The following is a 25,518-nucleotide window of genomic DNA, read 5'->3' on the forward strand; positions in this document are numbered from 1 at the left end:
GTTTATTGCTTTTTTTGGTGGGCTGTCACATTTTGGTATCACCTTTAAAAAAGAATTGGGAACATTTTTACCTCAGTCTCTGCTTAATTTGAGGTGACATTGTTGGATTCAGTGGAGCAAGATTAGCATGCCTCTCTAGGATGGGTTGGGCCCCATCTCTAGGCTATAGAGCAGGCAAAACTGAGGTGGTATGGGGAGTCATGGGGCTTGTGGGCACAGAGGGCACACTTTGAAGAAGAGCCCTGATGTGGGCAAATCTGGAGTAGGAAAATAGAGGAGTCTGGACATCAAGTATAGACTCTCCTTTGAGAGATTTAAGTGAGACAAGAAGGAGATAAAAGGAGATAAACAGGAACAAGCAGGGATTTTCTTGGGAAAGGAAAGAGAGACTTAAGCTTGCAGGAGCCAATAGAGATGTTGAAGACCAGCAGCCCAGTCCCTAAGGAGGTGTGAGGGGAGGGCCTGTGGGAAGGGACTGCACAGAAAGAACTTGGAAGGGGACTGTAGAAGGATGTCAGGCAGTGGGAAGGCCTGAGTAGAGGACAGAGCCCGTGATTTGGGGAAACCTCTTCCCCACAGCAAAGTACTCAGTAATATTATAGGAATCAGGAGGAGTGTTAGTTTATTCCAAGGTCTTGGTTGTGTTTGTTGGTTGTGGAATAAGGGCACAAGACCAAGGGCAGTGAGTGTATGAGTCCATATCTTCATTATTGTGTCCACAGTGTCTGACACATTGAAGTTTCACAGAATGGTGGAAAAGATGGACCATGGAACCCAGGCAGGTGTGGTGAGGAAGATGAGATTGACTGACTGGGAGACAGTGCAGGGTTTGTGGACAGGAGTCTCGGTGAAGTCTATGAACAAGACAGAATGTTAAGTGAATATACTTAAGTGCCTGCTATGTGTCTGGCAGTATTCTAGGTGTTAGGTAAGGAGAATCGAGAACTAAAAGGATGAAGTGGGGGATTAGTCAGATGGTCAGATGGCAGGATGATAATATGAAGATAATAGAGCTCTGGGTGATGGTAAGGTCCAAAGAGTAGGTGGTTAAAGGGCAGAGAAGATGACAGTTCCTGGAGATGAGGGGTCAATGACCTGAGAAGATGGGGTATTGGTTGGGTTATCCATGTGGACAGTGAAATTACCCAGGAGCAAAAGTTGGGGTAGAGAGGAGCACTAAGAGCCAAGTGCCAAAGTCCCTTCCTATAGTTGGAAGTGTCATCCCAGTTCCACTGCCCACTACCTCAGGCAATCAGATATCTGCCTCTGCCCCATTTTGGGGGGTATTTCCCTGGACCTTTCCAGGAAGGCAGTCTAATCCTCACAGTACCAGACTCCTGAGCTGGGACAGAGTCTTACAGACAGTTCAGTACTGATAAGTGCCTATCCCCTCCTGTTGACTATAAGCAATAAAGGAACAAAGTTTATTGCTTAGAGGGAATAGAATTTTTTTTTTTTTTGGTCTTTTTGCCTTTTCTAGGGCCGCTCCTGCAGCATATGGAGGTTCCCAGGCTAGGGGTCAAATCGGAGCCGTAGCCACCAGCCTACACCAGAGGCACAGCAATGCAGGATCCGAGCTGCGTCTGCAAACTTCACCACAGCTCACGGCAATGCCGGGTCCTCAACCCACTGAGCAAGGCCAGGGATCGAACCTGCAACCTCATGGTTCCTAGTCGGATTCGTTAACCACTGCACCACAACGGGAACTCCGGAATAGAATCTTTTAAGAAAGCTGCACCAGATCAAGGCAGTTACTTGCTTGTGGCCATGAATCAAGACCTACTTTGGCTGTTGAGGTGCTCTTCACTGGAACCACTTGATTCCCTAGGCCATGTTCTCCTCAGGAGCTGGATAGTACCTGGGAGAGGTAGACAAGGTCAGAGGCAGTTTAGGCCTAGGGAAGTTTCTAGTGGATGGATACCATGTCCACGGCTCCCTCAGACTCCCAGATGATGTCCATCTGAAAATGGAATGGGTGGAATGGTGATGGAGAAGGGCGGCAAGGAACTTGGGGACTTTGATTCTATTAAAAATTGAGTTCAAAGTGCTGGATAGAGATAAAGGTGAACCACAGTCATGAAGAACTCTGCTCTTTACTTACCTTCTCTCCACAGACCACCTCTTTTTTCCTATAAGGCTTAGACTTTGACAGGACAAGGGATGTGTTTTTCCTTACTTCTCAGGTATAAGGAATGAAGGCATGTGGGGCAAGGAGGAAGAGATAAAGTCTGGTTCCAGGCAAGTGGAGAGTGGCCAGAGCCAAGAAGAGAGTGCCAGGGGAAGTGAGAACAGATTCTAGTTCATGTTTTCTTCACTTTTATCAGCTTGGAGGCCACTACTGTAATGAATGAAATCCTACAATTTTTATTATATCATTAATTAAATTCCAAGTAATTCTAGAATGTGTCATGTATCTTCCATTTGACTAGGAGTGCAAAGAGCCGCTAGAGCAGTTCCTCCACCTATTTTTTATTATCAGCACAGGAATCCTCTTTAGACATTTTTGTCCTAATTGCCCCTTGACCATGACATTTGATTACTACTGATACACTGTATATCTATTTAATAACTGTATATTTGTACTTTATATATTAAAAAGATTTTTATTCAGTAAAAGTTTTATAATGACTAAATGTTTTAAGTTAAAAGTTTAAAAATTTAAAAGCTATTAACATTTAACTTTATTTGCTGAGCAACTTTAAATGTAATTTACATTGTGAGGTATCAAATTACATATGTAAATTAGTAATTTATATAACTGTGATGATAATAGTGTAATCAAAATTTTTAAATATTCAAATCTTTTCAACAAGAGTAAAGCAAATGGATTTTTAATCTCAAAGTTTTTTTTTTTTTTTTATTTTATTTTCCCACTGTACAGCAAGGGGGTCAGGTTATCCTTACATGTATACATTACAATTACAGTTTTTCCCCCACCATTTCTTCTGTTGCAACATGAGTATCTAGACATAGTTCTCAATGCTATTCAGCGGGATCTCCTTGTAAATCTATTCTAGGTTGTGTCTGATAAGCCCAAGCTCCAGATCCCTCCCACTCCCTCCCCCTCCCATCAAAGCTTATTTTTAATGTAATTAACTTTTACATGTTGCTTGATATGAGAAAATAACTTGACTAGCTGCTGGATATCATCATTTTTCTTTTCATTTCTTTGCATAATTAATGATCAATTCAGTAACTTTTGTAGAATTAAATAAAAGCCATTTTTAATTGAATTCTCAAAGCCCATATATCACACAAAGGCACTGAGGATCAAACATAAAGGCACTCAGTGGCAGCCAGAAGGCACACACAGGCCACTTCTCACAATATGACTACAAGAATGAGCATTGGATTGAATGTCTTCCAGTCACAGTCATCTATTTGCCATGGTTTTGTAGTGTCGATCTTGCATACATTTTGTGTATCTTTCTCATTGTTCCTCATGTGAAACCCAGGAAAACCCAGTAACAGAAATTAATGCTAAAGAGTAAGATTTGGCTTCAGCTTTAGAGGGCCGCAAACTTTTAAATTTTTATGAAAATTTTTTTTGTGATTTTTGTCCCCCACAAGGACCAATTTTTACTCCCTTGGGAATGATTATCCACCAAGGATAAAGGGTAAAGGTATCCACCCTGTAGCCCTTTGTTGAGAATACAAGCCCTACAGTAACATTTCACCTGGACTGAATAAAACAAGGTAGAATGAATGTTGGGTAGGTGCTTGCGGGGGAGGTGGTGGAGAAGAAATATCGAGAGAGGGAGGGAGGAAAAGAAAATATATATATACTAGTTATCAACCATTAGCGAAAAAAAATGGAAAACACAATTTTCTCTAAATTAACACTTTCAAAAATGACTTGGTCCAGCATAATGCTAGTAATGCATATGTAATAGCTGTTTATCCCATCTCTAAAAGATTTCACCAAATCTTACCATCTACTATCTACAGCTCTGGCTCCAAGAATTTTGGTGTTATATCCTTTCCTCTTCCACCTACCTCGTGACCCCTTCTAGATATGCTACAAACTATTGACTAGATTGTACATTGAAACACCATTCACACACTATTCTACAATGGGGTGAAGATGAAGAAAGAAGATGGAAATAAACACACACACATATATGTATACACACAGCAAGGAAGGAAATAAGAAGCATGGATACAGTCATTGTTACTGAAACTAGTGCAGAGGCCATAGCTGGGGTTTTTGACTTTCCATTCTCTCTTTTGAATGCATGTGGGCCCCTTGCTTTTAACAAGCACCTTAGCTGTTCATGGTTATCTGCTTGGTAGCGTGAGTCCTTAGTGGTCCTGCATGTGTATTGCTACTGTACTCCTTGGATAATCTTTATTACTGGATATCACGTGGGTGAAGATACTGAGAGGATTTCCTGGGACTCATATACTCAAATACAGAGGAAGATTAAGCCCTGCTCCAATGGGTCCAGCAATCTTGAACGTGCCTTGTAGGAGTAAGTTGTGCATTGGGCTCCTAAGAGACTCTAGAAGTTGCCTCCACAGTGATTGGGTGGAATCTGAGCTCCTGGACGTCCTACCTGTATTGGCTTGCTGTGGTCTTCATTGAACATTTGCCACTGGGCATGGCAGTGCTAGGGTCACCCAGTTGGAACCCCTGGGATACAGGCATGCTCTTCCCTACCCAATTTTGTAGCAGACTCCTTATTTCTCCCTGATAGTTGAGATCACTCATCCCAACCACATAATAAACATCCCCCTTTTTGCCTATTGGTTCAATGTCATGAGGAGCTCCAAATGACCAGGTAGAAGTTTCAACTTTCTGTGGGTCAAATTTTTGCAAGAGTTTAACTAAGTAAAGTGAGAGGTGTCGCTCCCATTTCTATCCTTTGGTTTCTATACTGTGTATTCTGTTTATGGGAGAAGGAATGTCATATATTGATTATTAATTCCCAGAATATATATATATATATATATATTTTTTTTTTCTTCTTCTTTTTTGGTCTTTTGTCTTTTGAGGACTGCACCCGTGGATATGGAGGTTCCCAGGCTAGGGGTCTAATCGGAGCTGTAGCCGCCGGCCTATGCCAGAGCCAAAGCTACACCAGATCCAAGCTGCGTCTGTGACCTACACCACAGCTCATGGCAACGCTGGATCCTTAACCCACTGAGCAAGGCCAGGGATCGAACCCGCAACCTTATGGTTCCTGGTCGGATTGGCTAACCACTGCACCACGACGGGAACTCCTCCAGAATATATTGAATTCTGTAGGGTAGACTTCAGACCTCACAAAGTGTTATTTCCTGTCACCATAACTAAATCTTCCATAGGCCATCCCACCATTTTGTGAGGGCAGTTGCTTATAGGTAATTGTGTATGTGATAAGAACAGAGAAGCTAGTCATTGTTAGGCAATTTTCTTACACCTTTCCCTGTGAAATATGTTTCTTGACCAAAAAAAAATATATTGTATATGATATCTAAATGATGTGCAAAGTGTACAAAGTAATTGGAAAATAAAGGATGATGGTGCCGGTAAAAGCACAAGGGAAGGCAAATCCATTCCAGAATGTGATTATTTCCATGAGGATAAATTGATGCCCACTTCCTGATAGAAGGGGTCCAGTGTAATCCCTCTGTCACCCAAAGACTTGGTGTCCCCAGGAAATGGTGACATATTGGGGTTTCTGCTGTTGAGAAACTAGGCGTTTGACAGTGTTGGTAGCCAAGTCAATCTCCATGAAGGCAATCCATACTGAACCCCTGCATAACATCCACCCCTTCTGTTATGGCAGTCTTGTTCACTGGTTTATCAAACAAGCACTAGGATGTCTGGAGAAAGGTTGACAAATTTCCAGCTAGGTCATCATGCTCCTTTTAGTAAGCATTAACCTGAGACACAAATATTCTCACAGCCCATTCCAAGAGATCCATTCACATACTCCTCATATATATGTAGGCAAAGCAATTAGACTGTACCTTGCACATGATAAGTGCTAAGTATTTTGCTGCATTGTTGTTATTGCTATCAGTTTTCCAACCTAGTTCCTTCTCAGTGACTGATCATCTGACCAGACTGTTAATCCGCATTGATCAGTGCACCAGCCAGGTCACTTTCTGAATTAAGAGATTAACCACACTTTTGCCTCATAGAAGGATTTCCCTTCATTACTTCCCATCAGGGTAACATCTTAGTGAGGCTGTTAACTTTCAGTTAGTTCCTACTTATCATGAGGTATCATCTGAAAACCAGGCTCCTGGGCTTTTTTCTTTTCAGTAAATTGATTATTGATTATTCCTACAAAGACCTAGGTGAGAGCTGAGTGGAGGAAAGCAATGTGGTAGGAGTAAGGACTATGGGGGTGTGTGCCTCCTATAACTTGCTGGTGCTTTGTTTCTACCATGGCCCTTTGGTAGTGAAGTGCCATTATTGGCTGCCCAACCTATGGCTTGGTAGATCAGACGGCACCAAGTCCAGAATTGGCAGCTCAGTTTACATGGTCATTTGGGGTCCCATGATCAGGCACTCAAACTCTATCAGGGCCAGTAACTGAACTTTGTTAAATTAGTCATCAGGATCCAGGAGCTGTTTCTCAAAAGGAGGGTAATTATTTGACAATGAGCATGGCTTATGCTCCAAAAATTCTGAAGATTTATGCTTTAATTCTCCACGTAGTGCTTGTCACAGGCCCCATACAGCACCTAATCTGTCACAAATGCTCACTCAACTCACTCAGACATTTACTTGTTCATTCAAGAAGCATCAATTGGTGACTACAGTGTTCATGGCCCTGTGTTAGTTACTGGGGTGACCCATTCTCAAGACAGTCTTGAGGGAAACCATGATAGCAACAAAAGGAAACATGAAGGGTTATGGGAGCCCAGATAAGCAAGTAATTTGCTCTTCTTCTGCATATAGGCATATTATTAATCACAGATGATGTGTGAGGAATATCCGTACAAAAGTATGGATATAAGCATATATTTAAGTACATATATAAGCACTGTGTATATGTAGTCTAATTATGGATTATAGGTTAGCAATCAGTGTGCTCTAGTGGAAGGAGCCCTTGACTAGGAGACAGGAGATAGGGCTTAAACTGCCCTCTCTGGCCTTATATCTACTCTCTGTAACATGCAAACAGCATTAGCTCACCCAGCCTGGTCTCTGTGAGTATCATATTGGATAGTAGACAAGGAACTCGCAGAGTATACCATGACACACAGTAGGTGAGAGCTACTGTGATTGATTGTGGGTAACGGTTGATGGGAAAGTGCTTTGTAAACCATGCATGGTGCACTGTGGCCATGAGCATAAAGGTTGATGCCAAGCATGTGCATGTACATGTGCACACTTGTGCACAAGAGGTATGCTGTGCGGAGATGGTTATATGCCCAAACCGGGCACTGAGCTGTGTGGGCAAAGCCATGGCCAGCCCTAACCAAGACACTCCTGGCTGTAGGTGGTGCCATGAGGCCTCCAGCAGCCTCTGATTCTGCTCTGAGGAGCAAGAGAAGTGAGAGTCAGAGGTCAGGGTCCACCTCAAGGGGATGCTGCCAGTCTGAAGGTGGCAGAAATGGATCCAGGAGGACCACGGCCTCTGGTGTGATGCCTGGCCTGGGATACTGACATCTCGGCAGTGGGGGAGGCTGATGGGCAAGCATGAAGGCCTGGTTTTCAGTCCTGACTCTATCCTTTTCTGGCTGTGCGACCTGGGGCCTCTCTCTGTTTCTGCCTGGGCTCAGCTTTCTCATCCATAAATCGGTGACAGTAATGCTCACCCCACAGGCTGTTGTGAAGATTAAATGAGGCCACACATGTGGAAGCAGATAGTGCTGTGAATGTGCAGAAGTATCTAGTAGAAGAGGGTGCGCCTTCTCTTTTGCACCTCATTCCTCACATGTCCCGCCCAAGCCATCCTCCCGGCAAGAACAATACCTGTGCTAACAAGCCCAGACAAGGGGCCAAACACAGGAAAATGTGTCACTTTATTTAGCCAGCACCCATAATGTGCAGGTCACTATACTTAGCTAGAAAGAAGAGACTCATGACATGAGGATCAGAGGTGGGCCAGAACTGGGAGAGATGGAGTTCAGGGCATTGTGGCCAGCCTGGGAGGGCAGGAGAGGACAGGGGAGGGCTTCCTGGACTAGACCATGGAGCAGCAGATAAGTCCTGGAAGGGGTAGGGGAGGGAGGGCAGGAAAGCCATGGTGACCAGTGGGGAACAAGTGCTGATCCTGTGATGACCTGAAATATGGGTTTGAGAATGAAGCATCAGGCCTGAGGAAGGGAAGAGAGGATGGACTTGAGGGTGGGGTGTTTTAGGACAGCTATCTGTGCAAGTCATGGTCACCAGCTGACAGAGGGGACAGAGGAGGGCAGCCCTGGTGGGGGAAACTGCACAAGCAAAAGCACAGAGCCATGAGAAAGATGAGGGGACCAGTCAGGCTCCCTGTAATGGGGCTGGAGGAGCAGCTAGATCTGGGAAGGCCTGGAGTGCCAGGACCAAGCCATCAGATTTGCAGATACTGTCAGCACATGGGAGCCCATCAAGAATGGGTCAAGAGTGAGTGGCTGATGAAGTGGAAGAGCAGGAGTGCCTAGAACCTGCTTTTACCCTGTTACTGAGTCCCTCCATCCTCAGAACCCAGGCAGTGGCCACCCCATCCACCCGCAGCCAATCTGGCCCAGCTCAGCCAATGCTTCAGGGTCACTGGGCCATCCCTACCTGCTTGCCCCGAGGTGAGAGGCCAGAGTCACCTCCGATGCGGCCTCTGAGGTTGAGTTCACTCTCACCGTGCCGGCATAGGTAGATGGAGCGGGGTGTGACATGGATGTTCATGAGATAGTAGACTGTGCGGCTCTGGATGTGGTCCTGCACGCGGTTCACCATGTAGCGTGTGCCCATGTCGAAGATCTTGATGTAGGACAAGTGGCTGGGCCAGCCCAAGTGGGAGGAAGGATCGCTCAGGGGCTGACAGTGGCAAGGGTGCTCTTTTGGTTATTCCCCAGTAACTCCCCTAGACCCACTCTCCACCCATGGTCATCCTGCTTTGCGGCTAAGGACACTGATGTCTTCACTAATTATTTTTATTTTAATGTTTAATTTTTTGCTTTTTAGGGCTGCACCTAGGGCATATGGAAATTCCAGGCTAGGGGTTTAATAAAAGCTGAAGCCGCCAGCCTACACTGCAGCCACAGCAACATGAGATCTGAGCTGTGTCTGTGATCTACACCACAGCATGCCAAGTCTTTAACCCACTGAGCGGGGCCAGGGATTGAACGCGACTCCTCATGGATACTAGTTGGGTTCGTTACAACTGAGCCGTGGTGGGAAATCCTGTCTTCATGAATTCATCTTCAGTTTACCCATTGAGTGTGCCATTTTTTTTAATGATTTTTATTTTTTCTATTAGAGCTGGTTTACCATGTTCTGTCAATCTCTACTCTAGAGCAAAGTGTCCCAGTCACACATAAATATATATACACTCATTTTCTCACATAATACTCCAACATGCTCCATCATAAGTGACTGGATGTACTTCCAAGTGCACACAGCAGGATCTCAATGCTTATCCATTACAAAGGCAATAGTTTGCATCTATTAACCCCAGATTCCCAGTCCATCTCACTCCCTCTCCCTCCCCCTTGGCAACCACAAGTCTGTTCTCCAAGTCTATGAGTTTCTTTTCTGTAGAAAGGTTCATTTATGCTGTATATTAGATTCCAGATATAAGTGATATCACGTGGTAATTGTCTTTCTCTTTCTGACTTACTTCACTTAGTATGAGAGTCCCTAGTTGCATCCATGTTGCTTCAAATGGCATTATTTTGTTCTTTTTGTAGCTGGGTAGTATTCCATTGTGTATATATATACAAACAACATCTTAATCCATTCATCTGTCGGTGGACATTTAGGTTATTTCCATGTCTTGACTATTGTGAGTAGGGCTGCAATGAACATACAGGGGCATGTGTCTTTTTCAAGAAAGTTTTTTACGGATATATGTCTAAGAGTGGGATTGCTGGGTCATGTTGTTTTTCTATATTTACTTTTCTGAGGTACCTCCATACTGTTTTCCCTAGTGGTTGTACCAATCTACATTCCCATCAACAGTGTAGGAGGGTTCCCTTTTCTCCACACACTCTCCAGCATTTGTTATTTGTGGACTTATTAATGATGGCCATTCTGGCAGGTGTGAGGTGGTATCTCAAGGTAGTTTTGATTTGCATTTCTCTAATAATCAGTGATGTTGAGCATTTTTTCATGTTCCTGTTGGCCATCTGTATATCTTCTTTGGAGAAATGTCTATTCATGTCTTTTGCTCATTTTTCCATTGGGTTGTTGGCTTTTTTGCTGTTGAGGTGTATAAGTTGTCTGTATATTTTATAGATTAAGGCCTTGTCAGTTGCATCTTTTGAAACTATCTTATCCCGTTCTGTAAGCTGTCTTTTTTTTACAGTTTCCTTTGCTGTGCAAAAGCTTGCCAGTTTGATTAGGTCCCATTGGTTTATTTTTGCTTTTATTTCTGTTGTTATGCCTCCTGATTGTTTTTTGTTCCTCATAATTGCTTTGGCAATTCTGGGTTTTTGTGATTCCATATAAATTTTTGGATTGTTTGTTCTAGTTCTGTGAAAAATGTCAAGGGTAATTTGATAGGGATTGCACTGAATCTGTAGGTTGCTTTGGGTGGTATGGCCATTTATATGATAATAATTTTTCCAACCCAAGAGCATGGAATATCTTTCCATTTCTTTGTGTCCTCTTTAATTTCCTTGATTAATGTTTTATAGTTCTCAGCATATAAGTCCTTTACCTCCTTGGTCAGGTGTATTCCCAGGTATTTGATTTTTTGGGGTGAAATTTTAAAAGGTATTGTATTTTTTATTCCTTTTCTAATATTTCATTGTTAGTATACAGAAATGCCAGTTATTTCTGAATGTTAATCTTTTTTTTCCTTTTCTTTTTTTGGTCTTTTTTGTCCTTTTAGGGCCACACCCACGGTATATGGAGGTTCCCAGGCTAGGGGTCTAATCAGAGCTGTACCTGCTAGCCTATGCCACAGCCACAGCAACCGCAACATAGGATCAGAGCCAAGTCTGCGACCTATATCAAAGCTCATGGCAATGCTAGATCCTAAACCCACTGTGAGAGGCCAGGGATTGAATCCACAACCTCATAATTCCCATTGGGATTTGTTTCTGCTGCGCCAGGACAGGAACTCCTGAATGTTAATCTTATATCCTGCTAGATTGTTGAATTTATTGACCAGTTCTAGTAGTTTTTGTGTGGAGTCCTTAGGGTTTTCTGCATATAGTATCATGTCATCTGCATACAGTGACAATTTTACCTCTTCTCTTCCAATTTGGATAAATTTTATTTCTTTTGTTCATCTGATTGCTGTGGCTAGGACTTCTAATACTATGTTGAATAAAAGTGGTGAGAGTGGGCATCGTGTCTTGTTCCAGGTTTTAATGGGAAGGCTTTCAGCTTTTCTCCATTGAGTATTATATCTGCTGTGGGTTTGTTATTAAACGGCTTTTATTATGTTAAGGTATGTTCCTTCTATACCCACTTTGGTAAGAGTTTTTATCATGAAAGGATGTTGAACTTTCTCAAATGCTTTTCCTGCATCTATTGAGATGATAATACGGTTTTTGACTTTTCTTTTGTTAATATGGTGTATGATGTTGATTGATTTGTGATGTTGAACCATCCTTGTGACCTTGGGATGAATCCCACCTGGTCGTGGTGTATGATCTTTTTGATATGTTGTTGGATTCGGTTGGCTAAAATTTTGTTGAGAATTTTGTGCTTATATTCATCAAAGATATTGGCCTATAATTTTCTTTTTTGGTAGTGTCTTTGTCTGGTTTTGGAATTAGGGTGATGGTGGCTTCATAGAATGTCTTTGGGAGTGTTCCTTCATCTTCAACCTTTAGGAAAAGTATAAGAAGGATGGGTATATGTTCCTGTTTGTTTGGTAGAATTTGCCTGTGAAGCCATCTGGCTCTGGACTTTTGTATGTAGGGAATGCTTTTATGACATATTCAATTTCATTTCTAGTGATCAGTCTCTTCAGTTGATTTATTTCTTCTTGATTCAGTTTTGGCAGGCTGTAAGTCTCTAGAAAGTTGTCCATTTCTGTCCATTTCTTCTAAGTTGTCAAATTTGTTGGCATACAATTGGTCATGGTATTCTCTTATGGATTTTTTTTTGTATTTTTGCAGTATTCATTGTCATTTCTCCTTTTTCATTTCTTATTTTGTTTATTTGTGTTTTTTTCTCTCCTCTTCATGGTGAGTCTGGCCAGTGGTTTGTCAATTTTCTTTAACTTTTCAAAGAACGAGCTCTTGATTTTATTGATTTTTTCTATTGTTTTTTGAATCTCTATTTTATTGATTTCCTCTCTAATCTTTATGATTTCCTTCCTTCTGCTAACTTTATGTATTGTTTGTTCTTCTTTTTCTACTTCATTTAGATGGTGGGTTAAGTTGTCGATTTGAGATTTTTCTTCTTTTTTGAATAAGGCCTATATCCCTACAAATTTCCCTTAAGAACTGCTTTTGCAGTCTCCCATGGATTTTGAATGGTTGTGTCTTCATTATCATTTGTCTCAAGGTTTTTTTAATTTCCTTTTTGATTTCCTCATTGACCCATAGGTTTTTTTGTAGCATGTTGTTTAGCCTCCATGTGGTTAGTTTTTTTTTTCATTTCTTTTCCTGTGATTGATTTCTAGTTTGATACCCCATCTGTTTTTTTGATGGCATTAGGATGGACAAAGTGGTAATAAAAAGGAAACTGAGTGAATGTGTCAGTAAATGAAAGTGGGTGAATGTAATGTGAGTAAATATGTGATTAATTAGTAAATATGTGTCAATGAAGGAATGACTGAATTAGTTGATCAGTAAACTTTACCTATATGTTTTGCTAAGTGATGCAGGGGCCACACTAGCTTTCCTCTGGAATCACCACAGAGAGTGGAAGAGCAATGGGAGGACAGTGTAAAAGGTAGGCTGCCCCCAGAGGATAGCACCTCAGGCCCTGCAGTCTAGAGAGATGTCCTGGCCGCCAGCCTTGCTTCAAACCTCATCTTGAGGTGTTGGCGGTCCTCACTGGCTACAGCAGAATCACTATGTGAGCTGTCAGAATACAGAATCTAGGACCCCACCCTCCTGGAATTTGCTTCTGCAGCTTGAGGAGGGACCCAGGAATCTGTGTTTTTAACCCATTTGTAGGTGAACTCAATGTGCAGTCAGATTGGAGAACCACTGATCTGGGCCACATGCCTCCTCTGAGAGAGGAGTGGACCGGCCCAGGGAAATCACCCATGTCGTGTGCCACCCTCACCAAACTGTTTAGCCTAATTTGACCCTGCTGTTCCAGAGAGACAGTGTGGAATACGGCGAGGAGAGAGACAGACACAGATCTGGGTTCAAATCCCAGCTTTGACCTTCTCCCAAGGTGGGTCAGCAGGCAAATCCCTCACTTGCTCTGCTTCACTTTTCCCATCTGTACAATGGGGACGTGCAATCTATGGCCCAGGACCACTGGGAGAATTGGAGAAAATTCCTCCCTGAAAATCTCTGTACAGAGTAATGAAGACGTGATGATAACTGCAATTATTAGCATTATTGAGCACTCACTAAAATCCAAGTATGGTTCCAAATGCCTTATCTCAAGGATCTCACTGAACCCCCACACACATTGTCTGTGATACAGGAGCTATTATCATCCCTGTGCTAGAGATGAGGACACTGAGGCTTGGCGAGTGTGAATAACTTGTCCAGGGGCCCCCAGGCAGCAGTAGGGACCTGGACCCACAGGCAGCATCTGAGTCCTTGGAGCCTGCACTCTTCAACCCTAAGCTATAAATGGCAGCTCCCTCCCCCCTTGCTCCTTAAAGGTTAAATCAGAGGGTAGAGCCAATCCTGTGGGGATAAAACAGAACAAAGACCTCTGAAAGGAAGGAAGCCAAGGGAATGTATGTAAGCAGGCGCCTCAGAGAGTATAGGGGCTCAGTTTGCCCCTGGCTTCCTGACAGATGTAGCAGGAAAGAGGGGCGGGGAGCAGAATTCCCTAGTTTCCATTTTCTGGAAAAAAGGAGGCACAGAGGCATGTCTAAATGGACATTTGTCTTGGACTGAAATTCCAGAGGAGTTGAACTTGTGGCCAGCTCAGCAAACATCCGGGACCAGAAATTCATCTGTGATTTCACGAGGCGCTAAAAGGCTTATTCACACACGTGATTCTGAAAGTCAGAAGGCAGAGGGGGAAGAAAGCACATGAACTTCTATCCCAGAAGGGAACCTTGCTCGACTGCAATTTCCCACAGCAGTAAAGGGCATGGGAGGAGATTTGGCCCTGTCCGTGTGTCTGTCTCTCTCCACAACACGCACCGCACGGCCCCTGTAGGAGAAGACCCAGGCTCCTGGGGACATGATGCTCCTCCAGAGACTGAGCTCGGGGATGGACGGCAAGTGAGCCAGGAAGAAGTTGTGAGTGAAGGCCAGGCTGCGCTGAGTGGGGGCTGGGTCTGTTGGGCTGGATTTGCTGGAAGAGGCAGAGCTAGGAGGGGGGAGGAGCGGCTTATAGGACTGGAAGAGGAAGGTGGCCTTTGGGCAGGTGGAAGGGTGTTGTAGGCCAAAGGAGTAGGAGGTGGCGTGGGGATTCTTTCTCCTCCTTCCTAGATATCGCCCCTTTTCATTTCCCTTTCCATGGCATTTTGCCTGGTGAGCCCGCCGTAACAACCACCCCCTCCCCACCCGTGCAGGTGAGGCCGACTCGCCCCCATCCACAAGGATCGAGAGGGGAGAGACCTGTGTCTGAATTACCTTCCGCCCGACATTGCAAGAGCAGTCTGCCTTCTCCAGCTCAGGGATCAGGGCCGACTTTGTGGTCCAGTATGACGTGGTCATGGAGGACATCATTGGAGATGTGCAGCTGAGAGGACCAGGGAAACAGCAGGACCACGGGCCCTGGAGCCACGCATTTACGTATTCATTTGTGCATTCACACGTGGACTCATCGCCACCAAGCAGAAAGCCACTCTAGCCCAGTCCTGCCCTCAGTGACTCTGGGAACCCAAAAATGAGTGGGACACCACCCCTAATCTCCCTTTGCAATGTCTCGTTCTGAAGTAGCAGATATATATAAAGCCAGAGCAGTCATCAAAAGTTCTAAGTGCTATGTATAAATCTGTCACGGGGTGTATGTGGAAACTGTTGAGGAGGGTTTCGGGAGAGCCTTCGTGAAGGAGTTGGCCTTTGAGTTAGCATAGGCAAAATGAAGAGATTTACCTCCACCTGGGTTGACAGAACTAAGGGAATGGTATGAGGAGAGAAGGGAATAGCATGTGCAGAAGCACAGAGGTGGGACAGAGGCCTGCTGTGTACAGGGAATAAAAGGAAGTCACCATCTCAGAATAGGAGCTGAGGGTAGCATGCCAGTTAGTGGCAGCAGGGTCTTAAACTGGTGTTCCAGGGTGTGTGTGTGTGTGTGTGAGAGAGAGAGAGAGAGAGAGAGAGAGAGAGAGAGAGAGAGAGAGAGAGCGAGCACGTGTGAATTGAGGTGTTTGTCTGCTGTTCCTTCGTTACTTCTCCCACCCTTGCCTAGAGTAGAAATAACAGACCAGATGAAACTAGGTATTAAAAAGTCCTATGGATACTCCTACCCACTGTGTGCTCTCACACTTCCACCCCCGCCCCACACCAAGAGCCCATCAATTGACCTTCTGTTCCTACTTGACTATGCACACCCTTTAAAACCCAGCAATGCACTCCCTGGCTGCTTAATTTGTGTCAGGCCCACCACTGGCTGATGTCAGGAACTCTGAAGCCAATCAAACACAGAACCTATTCCCCGTCTCCAGGCAAAACAGAGAGACGATCATGACACAAGATGAGAAGTGCTTTGTCAATGACAACACAAGGTATGATGGAAACCATCGTGAGGAGTGAGGAGGTCAGGGAAGATCCCCTGGACAAAGTAAAGGGTGACCCAGGTCTTAAAGCATTCAAAGAATCCAAGTCAGGAAAGGGGCTGTCGGAAGGCAAAGGCATTCTAGGAAACTGAGGGCTGTACGATCCAAAGAAAGGAGGCTGAAATAATAATCTCAGGGCGTGTAGGGAGCTACAAGTGTATTGGAGTTCCTGAAGCATTGATTTGAGCCCCAAGAAATGGTAGGAGGTGAGGCTGAAGGGTCACGAGTGCTTGCAGGGGCTTGATAAGGACCACAAAGTTTATCTTGAACATGCCCAGGGAGCCATGAGAAAGAATGAGCTCATGAGGTTTGTGTTCAGGATGTCCAGACCTAGTAGCCGCTACAAAGATGCATGGATGGGAGGGGCCCTGACTGGAGCAATAAACCGGAGAGAAAGAAGGTCTGAATAGGGGCTTTTTTAGTTGGGGATGAGGAGGACTGGTGGAACTGAGATATATCTAGCAGATCACACCAGCATGAATTTGTGGCTGGCTGGATGTGAGGCGTGAGGGACACAGGAGAATTCGGGGGGTGGGGGTACACTCAAGTTTGTATCTGGAGTGACCATGTGTGTGATGGTGCCTCTAAATGACCTTTGGGAAAAAGATCATAGGCTTGTTGTTTGTGCATCATACATTGGAGGCATCTTCAACCCCACACGGGGATGGGTCCAATGGTGAGTGGGTATGAAGTTGGAAAGGAGCAAGAGCGAAGAGCATTGGACTGGAGAAAGAGTTGTGGGGTCATCAGTGCAGATTCAGGGACTGAATCCAAGCTACAGAGGTGGCTCAGGGAGAATGGATAGAGGGCCAGCAGAGCAGATCCAGCATGGCAGTTCCTAAGGCAGAGCATCCCGGTCCAGGAGCTATTATCTCCTCAGCCCTTTGGGTGTCCAGCCCCACCAACTGCCAACAGCCCATTCAGGGCTCTAAATCCCCACCACTGCCTTCCATCATGCTCTGCAAACGTAATCATTTTCTTTTCACGCCATGACTAAAATGTATTAGGAGCCCAAGAAAGAGACTGAATCTGATGGGCCTGAGAGCTGGTAGGAGAATAAAGGGAGTTCTCCCTCTCAGAATCCTGTGGGGAAAAGATTCTTCAGAGACCAGAATTGGCGGTCATTTGTGAAATACATCAGGGAGGTGCAGCCTGAGGAAGCTCGAAGTACATCCATGGAGTTTTCAAACCAACAGGTCATTGTTGCCTTTGGGGGATCAGCGCTGGGGGTGGGAGCCAGCCTTCAGGGCACAGAGGAGTGAACTGGAAGTGAGCAGACGATTGTAGCTGTGGAGTTCACTACCTGAGCCTGCTACTGGGAGGAAAGGAGCAGGTTTGAAGTTTGGGTGGGATTGGGATCAATGGGGGCTGTCTCAGTGGATGGAAAAGACACCACGAGTTTTATATTCCAGAGAAGACCCTACTGGGTACATTGGCTAGATTGGACGGTAGGAGTCTGGCTGGTGGAGAAGGTACTGGAGGCTGGGAGTGTATGGGCTCAGGGCAGGATTGTTTTGCCTTCCAGTAGAGGGAAGAGGCATATGGGTGTGTGGACCCTGAGCAAGTGTGGGGTGGGTAGCCCAAGGGACAGGGCTTGATGCCCTTAATTTTCTCATGAGGGGGAAGGGGAGGCGTTTCCTGAGAATGGGGTGGCCTGGCAGCTGTGAGGTGGGAGGTGTTGCCTCTGGTTTATAGGATGTCAGGTATGGGTCCGCCAGTGAGCCTGAGACCATAGAAAGGTAGGAATGTGATTTTCCCAGAATCTCTCACCTATGCTGGTATGGGAGGAACACAGGAGGACAGCTGGACTCTGCCTGTAGCTTGGGCAGTTTGCAAGATGGTCGACCCAGGCCTTGGGGAACTGCCGTAGAGTGCCAGGAGAAAGTGGAGACAGAGCAGACAACCACCTGCACTTGTGACTTAATTCAAAGGCTGGGGCGGAAGGGAAGAGCACGATGTGCTCCCATCTCCTTCCCTCTCTGTACCCTGCCTCACCTTCCAAGAGAGGAGGAGATAGTGTATCCAGCCTTGTGATCAGAGAATGCCTGGAAGGCTGAGAGGAGAAATAAGCTGCTTCTCCCAGGGCAGAGCCTGCTTCAGGCTCTTGGGCAGCACAGACCCTCCGCAAGCCTATACTTCCTTGGACTGAACAGCCACTGGTCCTGGGGGGCCCCCAGCTCCCCCTCCCCTTCCCTCCACTGTCCGGCGCCCCAGGCTCTGCAGAGGGAGAGATGGAGTGGGGGACGGGGTCAGCAGCCAATCACAACCCCGACAGCCCAAGGCATCTGCACCTGGCCTAACCAATCCCCTCTGAACAAACAGCTTGCTCAGCCTCTGCTCCCTCCTCCCCTCCCTCCTCTGCCCAGCAACAGCAGAAAGGAGGTTTAAGGAGGAGAGGGAGGCCCTGCAAACTCCCAGCCCCTGGCAGCACTGGAGCTGGGCCTCAGGCTCACTCTATAGAGGGAGGTTAAAACAATACTCACAGTTCCTGGAGCCCAGGCAACACGTCCCTAGGGGCCCTCAAGACTGTGCAAGCCCAGCTCTCATGGACAGGAACTCACAAATTGCAGAGATCCTGATCCTTGGAGCCTTGGGCCACAAGCCAGTCTCATTCACTCCACCGCTCAGGGGCAGGCCCTGGGCTGGCAGCCTGACCAGCAGAGATACAGTTCTGCTGGAGGAGATGGACATTGAGCAAACAATCCCACAAATGCCTATTTAATAGCAACAATGATAAGGCCCAGAAAGGAAAAGAGCAGGGCCTTATGCAGCAAAATAGGTGGAGACCTGATTTAGACTGATTGTCACTCGGTTTTTGTTGGTTTCTCTTCTTTTTGTCCAGATTTACGACAGCTATTTTATTCATTACGTTGCACCCAGAGGCCTTCCACCTGTTGGGAAAAACGTGGTGTTTGTTATTGACGTGAGCGGCTCCATGTTTGGCACCAAGATGAAACAGGTAACGAGGACCCTGGGGACCTTTCCCAGCTCTTGTTTTAGAAAGCTCAGAAAGCAGAGCGTGCTGGAACACTGGTTCCCTGCGACCAGACACCCTGCCATCCCATCCCCCTTGGACCTTCTAGGCCTAGGTCTACCTTAGGGGCCTTGTACTTTACATATCAGGAGCCATGTAGAACTGGAGGCACAGAATCCTAGGAACACTGAAACATGGGACTGTGGGGTCTCAACCACAGACCTCCAGGTCTCATAAGGGCCCAGAGTCATAGAACTTTTGGGCTAGAGTACTCTGGCATCACAAACCTGTGTCAAAAACAATAAAACCTGGGAGTTTCCTGGTGGCCTCATGGTTAAGGGTCCAGCTTTTTCACTGCTGTGGCTCCAGTCACTGCTATGATGTGGATTTGATCCCTGCCCAGGGAACTTCTCCATGCTGCAGGCACAGAAAAAGAAAAAAAAAAAAAACGCATTAAAACTTTCCTTATTTTAACTCTGAACTATTAAGGTGCTACAGGCTTGTTTTGTTTTCACTTTTTTTATTTCACCATCTGGAAGATATAGTGCACTGACAGTATAGTGCTTAGAATTCATTGATTCCTGAGTCCATCTTGGCTTAAATCTTACGTCCTTTTTTCCAGAGCACCTTTGATTCTGAATACTGCATTTGTAGGCTTTTTTTTTTTTTTTTTCTGGCTGCACTCATTGCATCCAGAAATTCTGGGGCTATGTATCCAACTTGTGCCACTGCAGTGACTTGAGCCATCGCAATGAGAACACTGGATCTTTTAACTTGCTATGTTTCCAAGGAACTGTGATTTTTACTTTAGAGTCTGAATCTGTAAAGTTCTGTCAACAATGTTTGAAAACCATAGTACTCTGGGCTGTAGAATTATATATCTGTGGTCCTGGAGCAGTATAGCCATTGTTACTGAAAGAACCACAGAGCTCTTGGAAAGTAAGGCATAAGATTCAGAATATCCTGAATTTTTACATCTTGGATTCCTGGAAGCCCAAGACTTCATGAAGTCTTTCAACATTAAACCCTGGAAGGTTCTGAATTTTTTTTTTTTTTTACCTCTTAAGCTCCAAATCTCTAATCCTAGGTTGTTTTTTCACCCCTTGAACCAAAGTATCTTTTGACTAACTCTATCTTCTTCAAATTCACTCTACTGTTACTTAATATCAGGTATATTGTATTTTTTAGTTTTAGAAATCAGTTTTAGTGAGTTGAAAGACAGATCACTAGAAAAAATCTTAACTGAGGCAAAGACACCCAAAGTAATGAAAATAATATAGTGAAGTGTTAGAAACATTTGGCAGAAAGTAAAATAATGATGTATATTAATCTATAGATTCTAATAGCTTAGAGAATTCCAATTAGGGAAAACACAAAACTAGACCCACGTACGCTGTGGGCAGACTGTTGAAAAACAATGGAAGTGAAAAGCTATTAAAGCATTGAGAGCAAATTATTTGCTTTAAGGAAATAACAATTCGTCTTATAAATAAGCTTTGAAAAGAATGTATGGAAACTACTAGGCAATGCAATAACTTTTTTTTAAAGGAGTTAGAAAAAAAATCAGCTCATGCTAGTGTTCTGTGCCCAGCCAAAATGTTCTTTAGAAATGAAGGTAAAACCACAACATTTTTCGACAAGTGCTAATAGAATTTATTGCCAGCAAATGCAAACTGCAAGAAGGATTAAATGACGTTCTTTAAATTAAAGTGAATCTAGACAGACAAACAGAATTGTAGAAAGGATTGAAGTTTTCTTGGAAAAAAATACATATATGGGTAAATATAAATGTATACAATTCTTTCATTCTTTGTGAAGTGGTTAAGCTACTAAGTTAAAGTAGACTATAATAATAATATAATAATAATGCTTAATAATATAAATAATATAATTAAAATAATGCATATTATAATATTGTGATTTTTAGAGTAAACATGACAACAATACAATACAACATTATATAACTAAAAATCCAATACATAAGATAAAATGTAATAATACAATACTAATTAATCCAAAAGAACTCAGGGAAAGAGAACTAAAGATACAAAGGACAGATGTGACAAATAGAAAAGGAGTATCAAGACTTAGGAATTCCCACTGTGGTACAATGGGTTAAGGATCCCTTGTGCCACAGCTGTGGCTCAGATTCCATCACTGGCCTTGGAATTTCCATATGCTACAGGTTTAGCCAAAAAAGAAAAAAAACGAAACAAAAAGGATAGTAGACTTAAACTGAACCATGTCCTCATTACTTTGAATATAAATAGACCTCACTCTTCAGTGAAAAGTCTAAAAAAGAATTCAATCATATGTCTTTTTTAAACAATAGATAGATCTTAAATGTAAGGACATATGGCTGGTGTGCCTGTATTAATGCCAGACAAAACAGACTTTGAATCAAGAAGTATTACCAAAGATAAAGAACACTTTTATAATAATAAAGGGATCCATTCAATTGTAAGCTATAACATTTATAAATTTTTTTGCACCATTATCATAGGTTTGAAATTTCCTGTTGTGTCTTGGTGATAATGAACCTGACTAGGATCCATGAGGATGCAGGTCCAATCCCTGGCCTTGCACACTGGGTTAAGGGTCTGGTGTTGCTGTGAGCTTTGGTGTAGGGCACAGACATGGCTCAGATCTTGTATTGCTGTGGCTGTGGTATAGGCTGGCATCTGTAGCTCCGATTCGACTTCTAGCCTGGGAACTTCCATATACCATACTTGTGGCCCTAAAAAGCAAAAACGAATAAATAAATTAATTAAATAAAATAAAAGAAGGAAAGAAAGAAAGAAAAAAGAAATATATGACAAAAATGATAGAAATGAAAAAGAGGCAAACTCATAATCATAAACAGAGATTTTAACATACTTGTCTCAGTAACTAATAAGACAAATATGTAAGCTTATTGGTGCTTTGAACAACAATATTAAGCATTTTGACACAAATGATATCTATACAGCACTACACCACATGATAGCAGAATACATATTCTTTTCAAGTGCATATGAAGCAGTTTTCAAAAGAGAAACCTGGGGTATATGTCATTTGTCATTTTAGAAATGCATATTAAAATCACATGAAATACTCACACACATATTTATTCTAATATCTTTAAAAGTCAAAACCAAACCAAGATAAAGCAAAAATTCACAATACCTAAATGCTGGGGAGGATATGAAACAACAGAACTCTTATACATTGCTGGTGGGAATGCAAAACACCGTGGAGAGTGTTTGGGTATTTTCATATGAGTTAAGAAAAAAAAAAAAAAAACTAGCCCTATAACCTAGAGATCTTATTCTTAGGCTTTTTTTTTTTCCAATAGAAAATCACGGAAAATTTGTAAAGAAATGTTTTTAGTGGCTTTATTCATACTCACCAATTAAAAGGAAACAGCTCAAATGTCCTTCAACTGGTGAATGGCTAAATAAACAGTAGTGCATCCATACAATGGAATGCCAGGTATTTACCCTAGAGAAATGGAAACTCATGTTCACATGAAATTTGTACATAAACATAGCAGATTTATTTTTAACTGCCAAAACCTGGATATGATTCCAGTGTCCTTCAATTGGTGAATTAAAAAAAAACAATAGCATACTATTCACCAGCAAAAAGAAACAAACTACTGATACATGCAGCAACACAGATGACTCTTCAATGTGTTATGCTAAGAGAAAAAAGAAAAACTCCAGATTCCAAAGGTTACATACTGTGTGATTCCATACATATGACCTTTTGAAAAGACAGGGTTTTTGAAAAACAGATCCATGGTTTTTAGGTTCTGGGAGAGGTGCAGGAGTTGACTACAAAGAGACAAAGTGAGAGAGTTTTTTGAGGTGGTAAAATTTTGTTCAGTATCTTTCTTTTGTTTTAGATTATGTGACTATATGTATTTACCAAAGTCTTAAAATTGTAGGCCCAAAATAGTAATTTTTACCTAATTCAAATAAAGGAAATAATAGGAAGTATTTATTATGAGTAACCTTATGCCTGTGAAGCTCACTTCAATAAAATGATCAAACTTAAAAAATACAATTTACCTGTTGTACACTTATAAATGTAATAAAATTCATTAATTAAAAATTCAATTTATCAAAAAAGACCCAAGATCAAATCAAAAGTGTGAATAACTCTCTGTATGTTAAATAAATTGAATGTGTAACTGAATACATTTCTACCAAGTAAAATCAGATGTAAGTAGATGCACCAGCAAATTCTTGGAACATTTAAGAAAAAAATATTTACCTGTTACATAAATCCTTTCAGAGAATATAATAAAGATGTAACATTTTGTAAATTGTGTTATGAGACCAGTTTACCCTGATACCAAGCCTGACAACAAAACAAGTGAAGAAAAATATAAATTATTATCTTTCATGAACATGCAAAAATTGTAAATAAACCATTTGCAAAATGAACCTCATGGCATATGAAAAGGATAATACATGACCAAGAGAAGTTTATTTCAGGAATACAAGTTAATGAAACAGTCAACTGAGTGAAGAGGAAACCTATAGAATGGGAAACCTTACATCTAATAGGGGGTTAATATCCAAAATATACAAGCTATTCCTACAACTCAACAGCAAGCAAGAGAACAAAAAGCAAACTAATAACCTGATTTAAAAGTGGGCTAAGGACTACTTGACATTTTCCAAAGAAGATATCAAGTGATCAACAGATATATGAAAACTATATTCTCAACATCACTAATAATCAGGGAAGTATAAACCAAAACCACAGTGAGATATCACTTCACACCTGCCAGGATGGCTAGTGTGTGTGTGTCCGTGTCCGTGTGTGTGTGTGTGTGTGTGTGTGTGTGTGTGCGCATCTGTATAGGGAGTAAATGTTGGTGAAGATATGGAGAAATTTAAATCCTTCCGCACTGTTTTAGGGAATGCAAAATGGTGCAACTGCTGTGGAAAACAGTATGGGGATTCTTCAAAAATTAAGAATATGACTACCATTTGATCCAGCAATTCCACTTCTGGATATATATCTGAAGGAAACAAAATCACTATCTTGAAGAAGTATCTGCACTCCCAAGTTCATTGCCATGCTGTTAACAATAAACAAGATGTGGAAACAACCTAAAATGTTTATCATTACAAAAAACAATGCATGAATCATAAAAGGTAAACTTTATGAAATGGACTTTATCAATAGTACAAACTTCTGCTCTTTGAAAGACACTATCAGTAAAATGAAAATGCAAAACACAGACTGGGAGGATATATTTGCAATATATATTAGATGAAAGAATCCAGAATAAATAAGAAACTTCAAAATTAACAATTAGAACACACAAAACCAATTAACAACTGGGATAAGCAATACTAAGTGAAAGCAGCAAATCAAACAATATGACATTTTGGTAAAACAAAACTCTAAGATGGAGAACACACAAAAGTTTTCTAGGGATTAAGGGTGTGTGGGGAGTTAGTATGATGGAATTTTGTGGGGCAATGGAACAGTTTTGTTTCTTTCTTATTTATTTTTTTATTTTTAAATGTTTTATTGAAATAAAGTTCATTTACAAGGTTGTGATAATTTCTTCTGTACAACAAAGTGATTCAGTTATACATGTGCAGACACCCATTCTCTTTCAGATTTTCTTCCTACACAGATTATCACAGAATACTGGGTAGAGTTCTCTGTGCTATACAGCAGGTCCCTATTGGCTAATCATTCCCTGTACCACAGTGTACATGTGATCATAATGATATTTATATGAATCTATACATTTGTTAAAATCCATTGAACTTTAAGCCCCAAAATAAAATTTACCACATGAAAATTAAAAATAAATTAAAAATTGGGCTAAATATTTGAACAAACACTTCACAAAACATGCACAAATGTGCAGCAAGCACGAAATGTTTAATATCACCACCTATCAGGTAAGTGAAAATGATAATAGATCACTACTCGACCTCTGGATAAAAAAAATTAAAAGACTGAAAATTCCAAGTGCTGATGAGGATGTAGAACAAGTGAAACTCTCATATGTTGATGGTGGGAGTGTAAATGTTAGAGCTATTTTGGCAATCAATTTGGAAACATCATAAGTTTAAATATACACTTACCATATGACTCAACAATCTCATTCTTTAGGTATTCACTCAAAAGAAACACATGTACACAAATGACTTGCACGAAAATGTTCATAGAAGCTTTATTCATAATGGCTTTCAATCAGGAAAAGAGCCTAACACTTTTTGACAGGTGAATGGATAAACATTATGGTATATTTATATAATGTAAAATTATGTGGCAATAAACAGAACAAACTTATGTGTGCAAAATCATGGAGAAATTTGAAATATATTACGATGAGTTAAAAAAGCCATTCTCAAAAGATTATATAGTATGTAATTCCACTTATATGAAATTCTAGAAGTGACAAAGTAATTTTATTGACAGAGAAAAGATAAGTTGTTGCCTAGGGCTTGGAGTATAGGGGAACTTTTCTGGGTGATGGAAACATTTTACATCTTGTTTGTGGTGGCTGTTTCATGGATGTATACAATGTCAAACTCATTAAACTGTAAATGTAAAATGGCCGCA

General features: G+C 42.3%; 1 long non-coding RNA gene across 1 annotated transcript; it reads left to right on the top strand.

Moving 5' to 3' along the window:
* Positions 1-14,233: 14,233 nt before the first annotated feature.
* On the top strand, positions 14,234-24,766 carry LOC146394619 (uncharacterized). Its single transcript, XR_014834768.1, has 3 exons — positions 14,234-14,478; positions 14,754-18,921; positions 23,846-24,766. It is a non-coding gene; the product is annotated as an uncharacterized LOC146394619 (long non-coding RNA).
* Positions 24,767-25,518: the final 752 nt, after the last annotated feature.

Source organism: Sus scrofa, chromosome X (genome assembly GCF_054392235.1).
Source record: "Sus scrofa isolate SSC_HxYL_T2T_F1_AM1 chromosome X, Sscrofa_HxYL_maternal_Yorkshire_Landrace_v2.0, whole genome shotgun sequence".
In the NCBI taxonomy this organism is placed as follows: Eukaryota; Metazoa; Chordata; class Mammalia; order Artiodactyla; family Suidae; genus Sus; species Sus scrofa.